Below are 19,368 nucleotides of genomic sequence, written 5' to 3'. Positions count from 1 at the left end.
GACACTGTTGCTCCTGGGGTATCGGCGAGGACCATTCGCAACCGTCTCCATGAAGCTGGGCTACGGTCCCGCACACCGTTATGCCGTCTTCCGCTCACGCCCCAACATCGTGCAGCCCGCCTCCAGTGGTGTCGCGACAGGCGTGAATGGAGGGACGAATGGAGACGTGTCGTCTTCAGCGATGAGAGTCGCTTCTGCCTTGGTGCCAATGATGGTCGTATGCGTGTTTGGCGCCATGCAGGTGAGCGCCACAATCAGGACTGCATACGACCGAGGCACACAGGGCCAACACCCGGCATCATGGTGTGGGGAGCGATCTCCTACACTGGATGTACACCACTGGTGATCGTCGAGGGGACACTGAATAGTGCACAGTACATCCAAACCGTCATCGAACCCATCGTTCTACCATTCCTAGACCGGCAAGGGAACTTGCTGTTCCAACAGGACAATGCACGTCCGCAAGTATCCCGTGCCACCCAACGTGCTCTAGAAGGTGTAAGTCAACTACCCTGGCCAGCAAGATCTCCGGATCTGTCCCCCATTGAGCATGTTTGGGACTGGATGAAGCGTCGTCTCACGCGGTCTGCACGTCCAGCACGAACGCTGGTCCAACTGAGGCGCCAGGTGGAAATGGCATGGCAAGCCGTTCCACAGGACTACATCCAGCATCTCTACGATCGTCTCCATGGGAGAATAGCAGCCTGCATTGTTGCAAAAGGTGGATATACACTGTACTAGTGCCGACATTGTGCATGCTCTGTTGCCTGTGTCTATGTGCCTGTGGTTCTGTCAGTGTGATCATGTGATGTATCTGACCCCAGGAATGTGTCAATAAAGTTTCCCCTTCCTGGGACAGTGAATTCACGGTGTTCTTATTTCAATTTCCAGGAGTGTATACTGACGTGAGGTCTGGAACATGACAAGGAATTTGAATTCAGAAAGCGGACGTAATTAGTTTGATATTTAACTTTAATCCACTAATGATGAACGTCGCTCTTGACGGTACATGATTCACAGTATTATCTGTTCAGAATAGTAACTGAATATGGCGCCTTGCTAGGTCGTAGCAAATGACGTAGCTGAAGGCTATGCTAAACTGTAGTCTCGGCAAATGAGAGCGTATGTAGTCAGTGAACCATCGCTAGCAAAGTCGGCTATACAACTGGAGCGAGTGCTACGGAGTCTCTCTAGACTAGACCTGCCCTGTGGCGGCGCTCGGTCTGCAATCACTGACAGTGGCGACACGCGGGTCCGACGTATACTAACGGACCGCGGCCGATTTAAAGGCTACCACCTAGCAAGTGTGGTGTCTGGCGGTGACACCACACTTCCAATGTGCGTTTCACCGCGATGTCGCCAATCACGGATGCGACCATCATGATTCTGTAAACAGAACCTGGATTCACCCGAAAAAATGACGTTTTGCCATTCGTGCACCCAGGTTCGTCGTTGAGTACACCATCGCATTCGCTCCTGTCTGTGATGCAGCGTCATGGGTAACCGCAGCCATGGCCTCCGAGCTGATAGTCCATGCTGCTGCAAACGTCGTCGAACTGTTCGTGCAGATGGTTGTTGTCTTGCAAACATCCCCATCTGTTGACTCAGGGATCGAGACGTGGTTGCACGATCCGTTACACCCATGCGGATACGATGCCTGTCATCTCGACTGCTAGTGATACGAGGCCGTTGGGATCCAGCACGGCGTTCCATATTACCGTCCTGAACCCACCTATTCCATATTCTGCTAACAGTCACTGGATCTCGACCAACGCGAGTAGCAATGTCGCGATACGATAAACCGCAATCGCGATAGGCTACAATCCGACCTTTATCAAAGTCGGAAACGCGATTGTACGCATTTATCCTCCTTACACGAGGCATCACAACAACGTTTCACCAGGCAACGCCGGTCAACTGCTGTTTGTGTATGAGAAATCGGTTGGAAACTTTCCTCACGTCAGCACGTTGTAGGTGTCGCCACCGGCGCCAACCTTGTGTGAATGCTCTGAAAAGCTAATCATTTGCATATCGCAGCATCTTCTTCCTGTCGGTTAAATTTCGCATCTGTAGCACGTCATCTTCGTGGTGTAGCAATTTTAATGGCCAGTAGTGTATATTACATCACCAAATGGCTGCGGTTGCCACGTGTTTACAATAAAAATTTAGGACTCGTCTGAACAGGCCTCTGAAGGCCCAAAGTTGCCAACCGACCACCATGTCATCTTCAGCTTACTGGCATCAGGATGCTGATATGGAGCTGCATGTGGCCAGTGCACTGCTCTTCCAGTCATTGTCAGCTTTCACGATCGGAGCCGCTGCTTCTCAGTCAAGTAGCTCCACAGTTGTCCTCGCAGGGGCTGAGTGCACCCCGCTTGCCAACAGCGCTTGCCAGACCAGGACAGTCACACATCCAAATGATAGCCAAGCCCAACAGTGCAACACTTTGGTCTTCTGATGGGGAGCAGGGCAATGCCGTTAGCTGCAAAATGAATGAGCATGAAAAATTATTTACAGTTCTTACAGTTCCTTAGTTCTAAAAAATAAATTACTACGTTTGTTCATAAAATTGTCCTGCAAAAAGTAGTTAGTTATTACATGGGTCTAATGTGCATGTTAACAATGAAACTTTTTTTCCTTCTCTGAGATATAATTCAATTACATCGTGGTGTTGCAAATAACTGAGCTGGTTTGAAAGAATGGACAGTTCTGTGGCTTAAAGTACGCTGAGTCCCGATGTCTCTTGACACCTGTTGTGTGCTGACCGACACGGCGTTAACAATATGTGGATGTTAGTAGTCTGTTAGTATCTTAGCATATGGTGCAGTCACTGTCCAATGCAATCCCAAGAGAGGGAAGTCTTCCACTGGTTGAGCCTCTGCTCTCCTCTGCCCACAGCTATTTCTGTAACTGTCGTAAGGTCCTATTAGCAAGTTTTGCAAGTGTTCACAACCTTACTACAGTGCACGATTATCTTGACATCACGTTTTTTCATGTGTGAATGAATGTCAATACGCAACCATCAACAGTTTAATAAAAGGAACTTTAACTTACGTCTGTCATTAACTTACTTCACCACAAATTAAGGCAAATTAAAACTCCGTTTCCCTAACATTAAATAAGTCTTCTTACCTCCAAAAATCTTAATTTTAACAATTTATTATTGCTCTACCCTAGGTGTGTGCATATGATGTTCGAAGGGAGATGTGAACTAAGCGTAGGAAGTTCGGAGACGGTAGCATAATCCAAATTAAACATGTTCTTGATGGAGGCTGGTGAACGTACAAAAATGGCACAGAGGAAGATACAATTCCTAGCATAAGTACGGTCAAGATCACTCAGCATTCTATTGGCAAACACTAGCGCCAGACAAACACTACAGGCGACTCTCTTCAAAACTCTAAAACGAGTGGCAGAAACTTACTGTCCGCCCCCCCCCCCCCAAATAAAATTTACCATCTCACAACATGTGGACGTGAATCAAAATAAAATGAGGAGCTGCACCAGAAACAACAGAAAATAAAAAAAAAAAATGAGGAAAGTTACCTCACGTTTTGCTACCTTACACGTCCTTGATCTTCTGACAGAGAACGAACACAAGTTTCATCAGGATCCGCCGATAGTTCTCGCTTGTTGTAGCCGCACTTCACCATCTGAAACACTTGTGAAACACGCGTTATGCTCGTGAAATGTAGGAGATCAATCAGGGATCCCTCACTGTGTCTCACCTGAACTTCCTTCCTATTTGCTTCTGCTTGTTTCCTTTCTGCTTCCGATTTCCTGTCTCTCTCTCTCCTCTTCTTGTTCCCTGTCTCCCTCGGAGTATTCTAGCATCTGTTTGTCCCAGAGTGGAATATCCCTCTTGATTCCGAAATTTTAGCTGCTCTGCGCGAAAGTCAACTCCGTTTCGCAAAGTAACGCAGCTGTTACTGACGCATCTCCCATACAAAATTTCGTCAAAAATTCTTATGGTTAGATGGAATCATCTTGGCTAAAAATTTTCCGTCCCTCTCTAGATCGCGTTCTACTCGCCCTTTTCATGTGTACAAGAAGTGTAATCAAAATCTACCACACAGTGAACTATCGCTATCACACACTTAACATGGGTGCTACAGTCTGGAGCCGAGCGACCGCTACGGTCGCAGTTTCGAATCCTGCCCCGGGCATGGATGTGTGTGATGTCCTTAGGTTAGTTATGTTTAATTAGTTCTAAGTTCTAGGCGACTGATGACCTCAGAAGTTAAATCGCATAGTGCTCAGAGCCAGCCACACTTAACATGAATGAATGACCATGTGGACAAAATATCTTCACATTGTAAGTAGGCTGTTTAGGTTTTTTTATTGGTAACGCCACCTCTGTATGTTTTTCTGAACCAAGTTTCAGAGTATCTACTGTGTCCTTTAAGTTTTCCTGAGTTTTTGCAAGTTGCGTAACCGAATCGGTAGATGCAACTGAGTCAATTTTAGCTTGCAAGGTGTCGTGATTTTCATGAACAATGGTTTGCAGTTCTTTTATGGCTGCTTCGTGATTCTGTAATACATTTTCATGCCGCGAAAAAATAGGTTGAAAATGCTCACAAATTTGTGTTTTTACGTCATTACAGACTTTTTGACATTTCGATTCAATGTTATGTAACTCAGTAGTTAAATCTTCACGTGTTTTTTCAAGTGTGGTGTCTAACTTTTGAAGCTTTTGCTGTGTTTGTCTCTGATTTTGTTCCATTGTGTCTAACTTTTGAAGATTTTGTCCCATTTGTTTCTGATTTTGTTCAAGTGTTGTGTCTAACTTTTGTAGCTTTTGTCCCATTTGTTGCATTATCTGTAAGAACAATGCACTGGTGTCTGAAACATGTTCCTCAGTGCTTTTCGGCAGTGAATTTGCACCGGCAACATTCACATTTTGACAAGCGAAAAACATGTCTTGACTCATTTGGGAAAACGGTGAGGACGCAAAACCTGAATCTACAGTATTTGCAAAATTGTGTCCTGTCATTTCGGATTCCTGAGGCGAGCTGTTGCCGACCGATCGATCGATAATGCTTCCCTCTTCACTAATTGTTTCACTGTCCACGCCATTGTTTGCCGCCCGCTCCATTTCCCTATGCACAATTACCAAATTACTACTTTGAACATCAGTTAATTCATTACTCGGTGGCGCTAACACACTGCTTTCATTTTCACTGTCATTTCTCAGTTTACTTTGGAGCCTAGTATTACGTTTTTCACACGCCATTATTGTCACAGTATTTCACACGACAACACAGAAAAACACAATTTGAAGATCAAAAATAAGAGAACACATTAACATAGCACTGAAAATAATATGTAGTTAATTGCAGCTGCGAAATACTTGGTGCAAATCTACATGCATGCCACAACTGTTTTACTGTACAACAATGAAAGTCTGCAACTACAAAGGAGATTTTCTCTACAATTACGCGCTAGCAATAAACAAAATCTACACTAATTACACAAACTACAAGAAAAAAATCAGAAGATTCCAGTGAGGTATCCTCGGCTAAGGGTCGACATATGAAACGTCCCCTTTGAAAAATTGTACAGGACTGAGCTTAAACTGACACACAATATTTTTAGCGCAACGCAATCTGACTTTCAAAATTCCCTACTAAAGAATGGCCCTGACTAACATTAAACTATACCTTTCACAAATCACTTAACTCCAAAAATCTTCGCTGCTCAAGCTACTGCAATACAGCGAGCGCCACTACTGCCAGCTAAATAAAAGATTCAAACTATGGAAGGCACTAACTACTGATAGGGATAGTTAGCAAATGAAAGATATTAATAGAGAACAAACAATGTATTTACCTTGATATCATCATATATAAATATAGCAGTTCATGACAAATTTCAAAACTCCGCCATCTCCCTCCCCACATCCACCACTGCTGGCGGCTCACCTCCAATTGCGCAACGCTACGCGCTGTTCACATCCAGCTGCCTAACACTACAATGGCGAGTATTACAACAATGCAAAGCAGCCACAGACTGCACACAGCACAGCCAGTGATTTTCATACAGAGGTGGCGTTACCAATAAAAAAACCTAAACAGCCTACTTACAACATGAAATAACAGGCACATACAAAAGAAAGAAATACAATTAAAATGCAGTTCTCGTGCACCTCAGTAGATGTGCTGCAGCAAATACAAACTGGATGCAAAAATTGTCGCTACAAGGTTTTGCACCCCAAAATATGCCTCACTATGCTGTCCTAATTGCATTTTATGTATTAAAAAAAAACTACAAGTAAGGTCGCATAAAGATCGATATTAAAGTTGCGTGTTTGACATCTCTGATCAGGAGGTCATTGCGCCCTTGATCTACGTTACCATATGTTATTATTAAAATCTTCTTGCTCATTACGTCTGAACACTGCACGGTGATTAGCAAAGTATCATGAAACAACACACAGCAAAGTTGTAATCCTAAGAGAAAGTCACAGAGCTCCCCCTAGTCAATAAAGAAATCTATAATCGCACATGACGAGTAAAAGCAACCAACTTGCTCACGCCGGCTGGATGGTGCAACCTCACCTTGTCCTTTGATGTTCACGTAGGAAAGGCAGAAATGCCATGCTCAGTTATTCCCTGGGAACGTCGGTGTCAGTGTCAGCACAGCGTCCTCTGCCCTCATCGAGAACAGGCGCCACTTCTGCCCATAAAAGCATGGCGCAGGCCGAAGCCCCACTTCTGCGAAAAACTGCCTGTCTCCACGGGGACGCTCGCCTCTGCTAATGATATTCTCAAACTGCCTCTTGCTAATGATATTCTCAAACTGCCTCTTGCGCCGACAAACAGGGATTTGAGACCACGGTGGGAGCGCACCTTCCCAGTGAGAAAAATGCAAAGCTTTCCTGACGAGCAATTATGTCCAGTACTCACAATAAAACAACGCCAATATAGTGATAGGAAACTGAAACAATATCAGGTTGTCATATGTGACAGTAACGTCACAACCTGCTGTATTATACTTAGTAGTTTTTCTACATATTTTCCAAGCTTTCTTGGCATTAAGACCTCCTGTGAAAGCTACTTTCGTCTGTAGGTTCCGCACACAGAGTATTTTATCTGCGGTTCTGATAGTAAGATCACCTGATGTCGACTTAAGAAGACAGAAATAGGTGAATTCATAACGAAAGGTTGCTGCTTAATATCAAGAGAATGGTGGTGGTGGTGGTGGTTAGCGTTTAACGTCCCGTCGACAACGAGGTCATTAGAGACGGAGCGCAAGCTCGGGTTAGGGAAGGATTGGGAAGGAAATCGGCCGTGCCCTTTCAAAGGAACCATCCCGGCATTTGCCTGAAACGATTTAGGGAAATCACGGAAAACCTAAATCAGGATGGCTGGAGACGGGATTGAACCGTCGTCCTCCCGAATGCGAGTCCAGTGTGCTAACCACTGCGCCACCTCGCTCGGTAAGAGAATGGTCATTTTGCATATAACAATTATTCTTTAAGCTGGGTAGGTATTAATTACAACTATTATTTTGACAAGAGACACACATCTCTACGTGCCAGGGAAATGGCTATAAAATATTTGTAACAGAACATAAAGTAAAATGCTTGTAAACACCCCAGGAAACACATCAACGAAAAAGAAATTGTAATGTAAGCAGATTAATACACTGAATTGACAAACGTATCAGAAACGAACATGACAAGCCGCTTTTGGCAAGCTATACATGGAGATATATTCCTTTGTTCATACCACTTTCTATTATTCCATAAGTTATCCGTAAGCGGACACTGAGGATGCAGCAACTTTGTCCATTCTTGCGAAAAAAATCTGATAAATTTTCATTAATTTGAAAAGTGAAGTTAACGTATATTCGTAGTCTGAATGTTTACAATTCCACAATAACCATAAACCGATATTGAAAACGCCATTGTGGCAATCGTTATAAAGGCCAAGTTAACAGCGCAAGAATTCCCTTGCCGCTGCACAGAATGTTTTGGAGCAAGGAGTTTTTCTTTGTAAATGTTTGACATCCAGTCATATTAACGTGACCACCTGTAAAAGGCCTAAATAAGCAGCTCTGGCAGTGTGGACCACTGCAAGACATGCAGAAAGAGACTCAGTGAGGTTCTGGAATGTACCAACAGGGATGTGGACCCAATACCGTGGCCGTTCCTCGGTTGAGGATCCATGGTGTGAACAACTCTATCGAGGTTGTCCCAACGATTCTCGACTGGGTTTAAGGCTGGGGAGCTTGGCGGTCAGTGGAGGAAGATAAACTCACCATGGTGTCTTCAAATCATGCACATTCACCGCAAATTGTGTTACATGTTGCATTGTCATGCCGGAGACACCGTCATGTTGAGGAAAAATAAATATCATGTAGGGGCGAACAGGGTCCCCAAGGACAGATGCGTACTTGTGTTCATCTGTTGTGCCTTCCAAAATGAGGAGCTCACACAGGGAATGCAAAGAAAACATTTTCCAGACCATAACACTCCCTCCTTATTCGCTTTCAGACTTTTTACAGCATATGCACCAACAGCTATCTGTGTAATGGAGCATAAAGCGTGATTCATCTGAAAAGGTCACCTATCGCCAGTCACTGGACATCCTTTGCTGGTGCAAGCTGTCGCCAGCACACTGGGCGACAAAGAGGTTGCGAGAAGATCGATAGTAGGCCCGAAGAACGCGCCTATCAGGAGAGGGGCCAAATAGAGATTCGCAAGCAATGCGCCACCAACGCCCTCTCGACCGCTAGTATTTAGATCGCCGCTGCGGACTGCCGACCCAGCCAGTCATGTAGTGAGTCAATGAGCTGAGTCTTCAGTTGTAGCCCACTTGGAGTCGCAATCGCAGTTAGCTCAGTCTGTAGCTCAGAGTCAGTCAGTACCTAGCGACCAGAGTAGTGTATGTGGACATGTACTTGACTGGCAGTGAGGCTAATGTGGACATTACGGAATGCTTGTACCACAACACCTGCACGATTTTGAGTTAACTGGCTTCCTCCTTATGTTAATAAAGAATACTGTTAATACATGCATGCAGTTGTGTTATAGAAAGAGGATACCGGCCAGCGAACAACATCCCCTCCTTGCATCCTATGGTACAAGCCTATAGTGACAACGAGACGACACAAAACATCCAGTTGCGGTATTGGTGTGCAAATTCCAGCCTTTGTGACCAATAAACAGTAGTCAACATGGGCATGAACAAGGTGCCTGTTGCTAATGTCCATTCGCAACAACGTTCTCTCAACGGACGTTGAGGAGACACTGTTGTTAGAGCCCCTTCGTTCATCCGGGTAGTCATTTTATCAACAGTTGCAAGTCTGTTCAAATGGTTCAAATGGCTCTGAGCACTGTGGGACTTAACTGCTGTGGTCATCAGTCCCCTAGAACTTAGAACTACTTACACCTAACTAACCTAAGGACATCACACACATCCATGCCCGAGGCAGGATTCGAACCTGCGACCGCAGCAGTCGCGCGGTTCCAGATTGTAGCGCCTAGAACCGCTCGGCCACTACGGCCGGCTGCAAGTCTGTTTGCCTCTACACATCCCTGCACCTGTCATTTACCCATGTCATATATGGCCGGTGATGCACCACAGTTGCCTCGACGCCTATTTTTGGATAGTGCTGTTTTGCCATGCACAGTATACTTCAACCACGACCGGCCAGAATAGCTGAGGCCGCTAACGTGCTGCTTCCTGGACTCGAGTAGGCGCGCCGGCCCCGGATCGAATCCACCTGGCAGATTAACGACGAGGGCCGGTGTGAAAACCGGCCTGGATGTGATTTTTAGGCGGTTTTCCACATCGCACGAGGTGAAAACCAGGCTGATCCCCACGTTCTGCCTCAGTTACATGGCTCGCAGACATCTTAACACGTTCGCAGTATTCCACGGATTACACTAGACGCAGACAGTTGGGGTACATTGATTCTTTCCCGGGTTGTACAGGGTGGCGACGGGAAGGGCACCCAGCCACCCCTTAAAAATTAACACGCCACATCTGATTAACAAGCAGACCCCGCTATTTGGGATTAATGCTTGGAAAGAGTGAGAGTATACTTTAAGCATGGCGCAACATCTACTATTTATAAACATAGCCGTTTCGAAAATGCTTCCACCCTTGGCCCTAAAGCCAGTGATCATGCCCCTTTGGGCATTAAATAAGTCTCTCAGTTTCTGGATTATGTCCACAACTGCACTGTTTTCCGCTTCTCCACCCAACACGCTTTACATACCGCCCACTGCCAGTGCTGCCACCTGCTGTCTGCGACTGGCTGTCGCACACTGACGTCGAACATAGGTAGTGGTCACGTGAAGGTGACTGGGCCGTGTTTATGTAGGTCACAAAATAAATTTTTAAGCTGCTTTTACGTTCCTTTCTTCTAAACACTGAAGTATCATTCAATAACTAAAAGGCGAATGTACAGGGTTATTCCGAATGCTGGACCCATTCCAAAACTTCGTATTTATTCAAGTACAAATCCAAAGTGAACAAGCTTGATACCAATGAAAAGAGGAAGTTCCAAAGTTTTTTTTCCATAATGTTTGATATCAATTTAATAATTTTTAATAATTTGTAATTTATTACTTTTTAATAATTAGAAGTACAGGGTGATTCAAAAAGAATACCACAACTTTAAACATGTGTATTTAATGAAAGAAACATAATATAACCTTCTGTTATACATCATTACAAAGAGTATTTAAAAAGGTTTTTTTTCACTCAAAAACAAGTTCAGAGATGTTCAATATGGCCCCCTCCAGACACACGAGCAATATCAACCCGATACTCCAACTCGTTCCACACTCTCTGTAGCATATCAGGCGTAACAGTTTGGATAGCTGCTGTTATTTCTCGTTTCAAATCATCAATGGTGGCTGGGAGAGGTGGCCGAAACACCATATCCTTAACATACCCCCATAAGAAAAAATCGCAGGGGGTAAGATCAGGGCTTCTTGGAGGCCAGTGATGAAGTGCTCTGTCACGGGCTGCCTGGCGGCCGATCCATCGCCTCGGGTAGTTGACGTTCAGGTAACCTTTTTCGTAGGACTCTCCATACAGTTGGTTGTGGAATTTGCAGCTCTCTGCTAGCTCTGCGAGTCGATTTTCCTGGGCTGCGAACAAATGCTTGCTGGATGCGTGCTACATTTTCATCACTCGTTCTCGGCCGTCCAGAACTTTTCCCTTTGCACAAACACCCATTCTCTGTAAACTATTTATACCAACGTTTAATACACCACCCATCAGGAGGTTTAACACCATACTTCGTTCGAAATGCACGCTGAACAACTGTCGTCGATTCACTTCTGCCGTACTCAATAACACAAAAAGCTTTCTGTTGAGCGGTCGCCATCTTAGCATCAACTGACGCTGACGCCTAGTCAACAGCGCCTCAAGCGAACAAATGTACAACTAAATGAAACTTTATAGCTCCCTTAATTCGCCGACAGATACTGCTTAGCTCTGCCTTTTGTCGTTGCAGAGTTTTAAATTTCTAAAGTTGTGGTATTCTTTTTGAATCACCCTGTATGATGAATGCTATAAATGTTCAACATGGTCACTGTTGGCTACACAGCAAACATCATAACAGTGGCCAAACTCGTCCCACACACGTGAAAAAAGCGTATCTGTTGTTACTGAGTGCACGTCACAGTGATCCGGTTCCGCAGATCGTTCCGAGTGGGTGGCAGAGTCGGGACGTAAACAGCTTCCTTCACATAACCCCATAAGAAATAGTCGCAGGGTATGAGATCAGGCGATCCCGGTGGCCAGAAGTGCAGAGCTAGGTCCTCAAGTCCCCTTCGACCAATCCAGCACTGAGGAAGGGACTCATTCAAAAAGCCTAGCACATCACTGTGTGAATGGAGCGGAGCTCCATCCCATTCTAAAATGAAGTCCTGGGAATCTTCCATAACTTGAGGCAACAGCCATTGTTTCAACATGTCCAGGTACATTATTCTCGTTACAGTTCTTTCCGCAAAGAAAAATGGTTCATAAACCTTTGCACGCGATACGGCACAGAACATGTTGATCTTTGGTGAGTCTCTTTCATGTTGCAACGGTGAATGTCGATTTTCCAAACCCTATATGCGAACATTGTGTCCGTCGACTTTTCCACTAATGATTTCAAATGGCTCTGAGCACTATGGGACTTAACATCTGAGGCTATCAGTCCCCTAAAACTTAGAACTACTTAAACCTAACTAACCTGACATCACACACATCCATGCCCGAGGTAGGATTCGAACCTGCGACCTTAGCGGTCGCGTGGTTCCACACTGAAGCGCCTAGAAACGCTCGGCCACAGCGGCCGGCTTTTCCACTAGGAACGTTGCTTTATCGCTGAAGATTACACGCTGTAGAAATGCGTCATCCTCCATCTTTGCTAGCACGTAACTACAAAATGCGAGACTCTTCTCTTTGTCATTGGAGTTGAGAGCTAGCACAAGATGTAATCGGTAGGGCCTGTACAGCAAACACCGTATCTGAACTTTCAATACAGTTGTTTTGGGCATTCCAAGTTCTCGACTGGTTCTATTGGCAGACTTGCTGAGACAGCGAACAAAATTTTTATGGTTCCGTTGGACATCATTCTCTGACACACGACGTCGGCCTGTGATTTTTCTTTGCATACACTCCTAAATTGCTCAAACAAACGGCTAATGCTTTTGCGAGTTGGTGGTTGAATACCGAATTTGGTGTGAAATGCCCTCTGCACTGCAGTTTGCGACTCACCTTTCGCGAACTCAAGAACACCGAAATCCTTGTGCTCCACAGTCGCCATATCACTCACAACTGACAGTGAAACGGAATGACGGCCCTATAGCCGCGCGAACTCTACCGGCTGCTTCTGAAACCATCACCGCCCGCCCGCCGCCGGCCGCCAAAAAATTTGAAACTTCCTCTTTTCATTAGTATAAAGCTTGTTTATTTTGAATCTGTACTTGAATACACAAGAATTTTTGTAAATGGGTCCGTCCGCAGCTCGTTGTCGTGCGGTAGCGTTCTCGCTTCCCGCGCCCGGGTTCCCGGGTTCGATTCCCGGCGGGGTCAGGGATTTTCTCTGCCTCGTGATTGGGTGTTGTGTGATGTCCTTAGCTTAGTTAGGTTTAAGTAGTTGTAAGTTCTAGGGGACTGATGACCATTGATGTTAAGTCCCATAGTGCTCAGAGCGATTTGAACCATTTTGTAAATGGGTCCATCATTTGGAATAACCGCGTCTTTCTTTTTTTGGTCTTGGTGCTGTTGTACCAAGAGCGCAACTAATGGTTCAAATGGCTCTGAGCACCATGGGACTTAACTTCTGATGTCATCAGTCCCCTAGAACTTAGAACTACTTAAACCTAACTAGCCTAAGGACGTCACACACATCCATACCCGAGGTAGGATACGAACCTGCGACCGTAGCGGTCGCGCGGTTCCAGACTGCAGCGTCTACAACCGCTCGGTCGCGCAACTAATGTACATGGTGAGTTGCTTACTATAGTATACATGATTATGAGCAGGAAACCTGCCCAGGGCAACCTGACACTACTTTGGGAAGAAACTGAATGTATTGAAGCTTCCAATTTACGATATCAACGAATGGAGCTGACAGACCAGAAAAACATGTTATGATGCGAGTCGGTAACCGTTATTTTCCGAGAAGCCGAATGTTACGTCCTCGCTGCTACTGATAAATCGGTGGAAGGTGGCCCAAGGATCTGCGGCCGTAGGAATCTGGACAGGCTAGCAAAAGATTTGTTGGCACAAGTGCAGTTTAAATAAATATAATTTACTCAACCCGTGCGATGGAAATGCTACACGGCTGACAACTTGTGACAGCCATGGCTAGTTGTAAGTAGAGACCCGACACAGAGGTGCGTCTAAGTACACATAATATTTTACGGTACAGCTATTAAGAACTCGCTGTAAGGTTCTACTCCAAATAGCGACACGGAAGTAATCTGGATTGGAAGACCGAAGTTCAGGTGACACCGCTCAGAACACAGCCCTGGCGGTCTTCATTGGTCGCGCCCGCTGGAATCTTCGAAGCTTCGACTCCAGCAGTTCCGATAGGCTACGATACTACAGAACAGAACACAATAAAAAACGGATCTACATTTTTTTCATCAAGCGTGGAACCGTTTGTGTAACAAAGGAGTTTTTGTGAGAGCCAAACAGACGACGTTTTAAACGTATCCCCTGGTGGCTGTAACATACAGCATCGAGTGCTGTGTAATTAAGAAGGCAGATTTCAGTAAGTTACAAGCATTTGAAACGAACTTTCAGCGATCAGCCTTTCAGAAGACTAGAGGAGATAAAATTATGAATGAAGACTTCAGAGGAGAGGTGCAAGTGGATCTGCCAGCGACTGAGAAACTGGGTTCCGGAAGGCTCAATTCATTTGGGTATGTGAAGAGAAAGAAGGATAAACACCCACCAGAACAACGGTTTGATACAAACGTGCAAGGGATGAAAAAAACAGGACGACCAGGAAAAAGGAGGATAGATCAGATTTAGGAAGCTCTGAAGACTAGAGGAGAAAACTGACAAATACTCGTAATACCAAGATAAGAAGTATATTAATGTAGATCAAAATGGATGGCAATTGTTCATAAACAACATACCGGAGTAGGATACGAAGAAGTTATTTTTAGTGAAACATGGTATTTCGAAAATTTCTGAATATATCAGTGTGGCTGGATGATACTATTGGTTACACATCTAGTTAGCAGTCCAAATGTGAGCGATGAAAATCTGTCTTTCGTTAGGACATCCAATTTCTATATAGTTTGCAAGATTTTCGCTTCTAGAAAACGTATAGGCCTACGTGTAAGGCGTCAAGTTGCACCTTGGCTTGGATTCCTTGTTAAAATATACAGTCCAATAGGGGTGGTGTTTTTGAAGATACTGAGCAAGGTGGCGTGGCGGCTAAGACACTGAAATCATGTTTGGGAAAAGTGATAATCACAAGCCCGCCAAGATTTCGATTTTACTTCATTTCCCTAAAACAATTAAGGTAAAGCGTGGATATTTGTTTTCCCAAAGACACTGAGCCGTGGCGGCTGGCGCTAGGGTGTTCTACTTGCATCGCTGATATCGATATTCGGCTGTCTCGCTATCTTTGACTGCTCCCCCCCGGCGGTTTTCCGGGTGAACGTGTGACGGGAGAGTCTCCGTTTGACGTTCAACGAGCCAACTTGTGTTGAAAACAAGCCGGCGTCCCTAACCGTGGCGCATGGGCCCCCCCGTGCTCGCCGCCCCTTGTCTTTTGTCGCACCGGATGTACGGTGTCGATCATTGGGCGCCTTGACGTGCGAAAATGAGGTGGGTTCGTCGTCTCACGCTGAACAGCTTCCCAGCTCATAATTTGCAAGCTCCAAGTTATGTATGACTTTTATTCTGTGTTTAACTAAGAAAACTGTTGAAACTTATTGTGGCATGGGTAGCTGTCGGAGATGGTTCTGAACTTGGTTCCACAGTGGCTATTTTAAGGAGGCTGATGTTCCTCATTTTGTTTCTCATCATCTGTGGAGCGTGTGTTTTAAGTGGTTTTCGTGCAAGTTTTGACTTGTTTTAGGACATATTGACCGCTTGGAGATTCGTTGCCGTTGTGTACGCGCCCGGCAGCCGTAGAGTTAATGGTTTAATCATTTGTCACGACAGGATTTGGTATGCGTATTTAATGTTGAAAGTGCCTTAAGGGGCTCCGGAAAGGCTCAAAATCATGAAAAGTTCAATTTTTATTTTTTTTTCGTTTTCTGAATCTGCAGACCATTACCTTTTAATAGATATATAATTTATTCAATTCCGAAGACTACAACTATTTTTAAATTTTTTTTGAAATGTGTTCTACATGGGCGTGACCCACTGTGGCGCTGTTAAACTGCTGTCAAATGGTGTTATTATTAACGTCCGTGTTCATCAGGTACATTTTAGTGATGTGAGATAAAGTATGTGTTGTGGCTAACCTGTGATGGTTCAATATATATCGCTGGTGAGATTGTCGATTGTTTCGTGTTTATTTACTCTGTCGTTATCTCGAAAATATTCGTAATTAATTCTGTTTCTTGAGTCTGTTTTGTTGAAGTATAATAATGAGTAAAAGTAGAGTTATTAGAAATCCTCTGAAGGCTTTTAAGAAAAGGAGAAATGTTGAAAAGCCAAAGGTATGTGTTATTACTGTAAACAATAAAGACGATAACCAAGTGAGTGAACCTAACCTCTGCCCATAGCAGTCAAAGTGGGAAAGAAAATACTTCACAGAAGAAGCTTGGTTCAATGAGTGAAAACTATGAATGTTTTATGGGCGAATCGGATGTGAATGAAATATTTGATATGTCGGTTCTCAAAGGAATTTTTTCAAACTGTGTAAGATGTATTCATTGTAGTGAAGTATGTTTGGAACTCTCCATAATAAAGCACGTAGGACTTGCTAGTGAAATACAACTGAAATGTGATAAGTGTTCATACATGACCACCTTTTGGAACAGTGTTGCAGTAACTGCAACTGAAGAAAATGGTAGCAAAATCTACGAACACAACAACGAGCGATGCTTGCTTTAGACAAGGAACGCCTTCGGGCTGCAGACAGGGCTGTAAAGAGTCTAGAAATACAAGCAAGAGTAAACAGGAGGAGGAACAAGAGGAAGCTGGAGGAGGAGTTTGCAGAGGATGAAGATAATCCATCTTATGGACCTGGAATGCTTAATCCAATCTTTGTCGCTCGATTCCCAAAACTTTTATTTTCTCATACTAATTACATGTTTTCTAAGGATCTTCCAAACATATTTGTTTCAAACTTTCAGTAAATGTTACACAGTACCTTCTGCATAATTTAACACAGCCTTTTTCCAAAAAACTGTATATTTTTGAATATATACATAAAAATTGCAAAAAAATGTTGTGAATTTTCATTACAATTGAAAAAAAAATCATATTTAATAACTGAACTAAAATTTTGTAAAATCCCTGTGTTAAGTTGTAGCCCATATTCCAATAAATAATCTGTAAAAAGTTCAACTTCCTACCTCAAATACTTTGTGAGGAAAGATGTAATTTATAAGCGTTATTTTAACATTGCAATTATAGGGCGTTCCGGAGCCCCTTAAGGCAACTGGAAGTGATCTCTAAGTTTCCCGTTAATTTACTGGGAGACGGGTAATGTAAGAGTATTGCTCCATAAGAATTTGGGGGAATGCTTATTATATATTCCAGTGTGGCTGTGATTTGACGCCGGCCGAAGTGGCCGTGCGGTTAAAGGCGCTGCAGTCTGGAACCGCAAGACCGCTACGGTCGCAGGTTCGAATCCTGCCGCGGGCATGGATGTTTGTGATGTCCTTAGGTTAGTTAGGTTTAACTAGTTCTAAGTTCTAGGGGACTAATGACCTCAGCAGTTGAGTCCCATAGTGCTCAGAGCCATTTGAACCATTTTGTGATTTACATTGCAATCTATTTGTGCTGCAGGCCATTTGTTAAGTCTGCTTGTTGTAGATTCTTGTCAGGACCGCACACAGTGAGGTCGTTCGGACTATATATATATATATATATATATATATATATATATATATATATATATATATATACCGCCCGCTTCTCAGCCTGTGCACAAGCCGTGGGGAGTGGACGCTCGTATTGCCTGCCGGCCGTAGGCGTTATTGCTTTCAAATACCACTGTGGGCCTTAACGCTGTTCTCTAAAGTTAAGTGAGGCCACTTTGTTAATATCAGCGTTTCTGTAAGTTATTTTACTGGTATGTTGGAAATTATAGATAAGAACCTGAGAACTTAGTCAACTCTCCGACGAACAGATAAAGGAAATACGCACATTAATAAAGCTCGTAACAGAACAAAATTACTTCCAATTCAAAAATGATTTTTATTTACAGGATGGACCACAAACAAAACTTGAAAAACTACATACTGACATCAACAAGATACATAAAAATATAAAATTCACAATTGAGAGAAAACAGAACAACCAAATTAACTTTCTGTATACAACAATCAAAAAACAATAGGCATTTGTTTGAAATTTATCGTAAACCCACAGCAACGGACATTATCATTCCCCATTCCTCAAACCACCCACACTCACAAAAGCAAGCAGCACTTCGACACATTGTCAATAGACTCAACACTGTACCGCTCACCAAAGAAAGCTGCCAAAAAGAACTGGACACAATAATGCAGATAGCATAAAATAATGGTTACAATAAGTCACAAAGCTAAACAACAAAATTAAACATGAAATAAAAGTAGAAAGCTCCAAACCACAGACAACAACACAATAGAACCAAACACAAACATGAAGTCCCATAACAACTACACAGGAAAGTCAGAAAAAAAGAAAGAAAACACAAGATGGTACACGACGAAATACAAACACACTCACCTACAAAATCACCAACATTTTCAAAAGACAGGGAGTAAACATAGCATACACAACAATTCTATACAAAAATACACACCAAAACTGACAAAAAACAGACATATACCAGAAAGCAGGTATATATCAACCACAGTGCAACACTTGTGAAGGCAGATACATAGGACAAACAGGTAGAACATTTGATGTCAGATACAAAGAACACATGAGACCCTGGAAAGGTGGGACAAACCAGTCCACATATGCAGAACACCTAAGAGATAATGACCACAAACCAACCACTAGAGAAGATGACACGAAAATAATTAGAATCAACAATAAAAAACACCTAACTATGCAAGAAAATTACCACATACAGAAAACAAAAGCAGAATGGAAAATCCTGTTGAATGACCAACTACACATGCCAAGTAATTGTTTATTTACATCAGTAGGTAAAATAATAGAATAACGCTCCCAAAAAGGATTAATATAGTAATACTGCCCAATATAATAATAATAGCACCCAACATCTTTACACTCTCATCCATGAACCCCTCCACAGAATACTGAAACGAAACGTCATATCAGCTGTCACCAAAGTTTTCAGCCTCTAGCTAACAGCTAGTACACCCCCAAGCCCACAAAAAAAGAAAAAAAGTCTGGTCGGCTCCATCCCTCTCTGTCCCTCTCGCTCATATACACACAGAGTACAAACATCATGAATAGAAGTTAGTCTCGAACATATACAGGGTGTTACAAAAAGGTACGGCCAAACTTTCAGGAAACATTCCTCACACACAAATAAAGAAAATATGTTATGTGAACATGTGTCAGGAAACGCTTAATTTCCATGTTAGAGCTCATTTTAGTTTCGTCAGTATGTTCTTCCACCTACGCTCAGTGGAGCACGTTATCATGATTTCATACGGGATACTCTACCTGTGCTGCTACAACATGTGCCTTTACAAGTACGACACAACATGTGGTTCATGCACGATAGAGCTCCTGCACATTTCAGTCGAAG

Source organism: Schistocerca serialis, chromosome 5 (assembly GCF_023864345.2).
Source record: "Schistocerca serialis cubense isolate TAMUIC-IGC-003099 chromosome 5, iqSchSeri2.2, whole genome shotgun sequence".
Classification (NCBI taxonomy): domain Eukaryota; kingdom Metazoa; phylum Arthropoda; class Insecta; order Orthoptera; family Acrididae; genus Schistocerca; species Schistocerca serialis.
The sequence above is the reverse complement of the archived record's forward strand: the minus strand, read 5'-3'. Positions refer to the sequence as shown.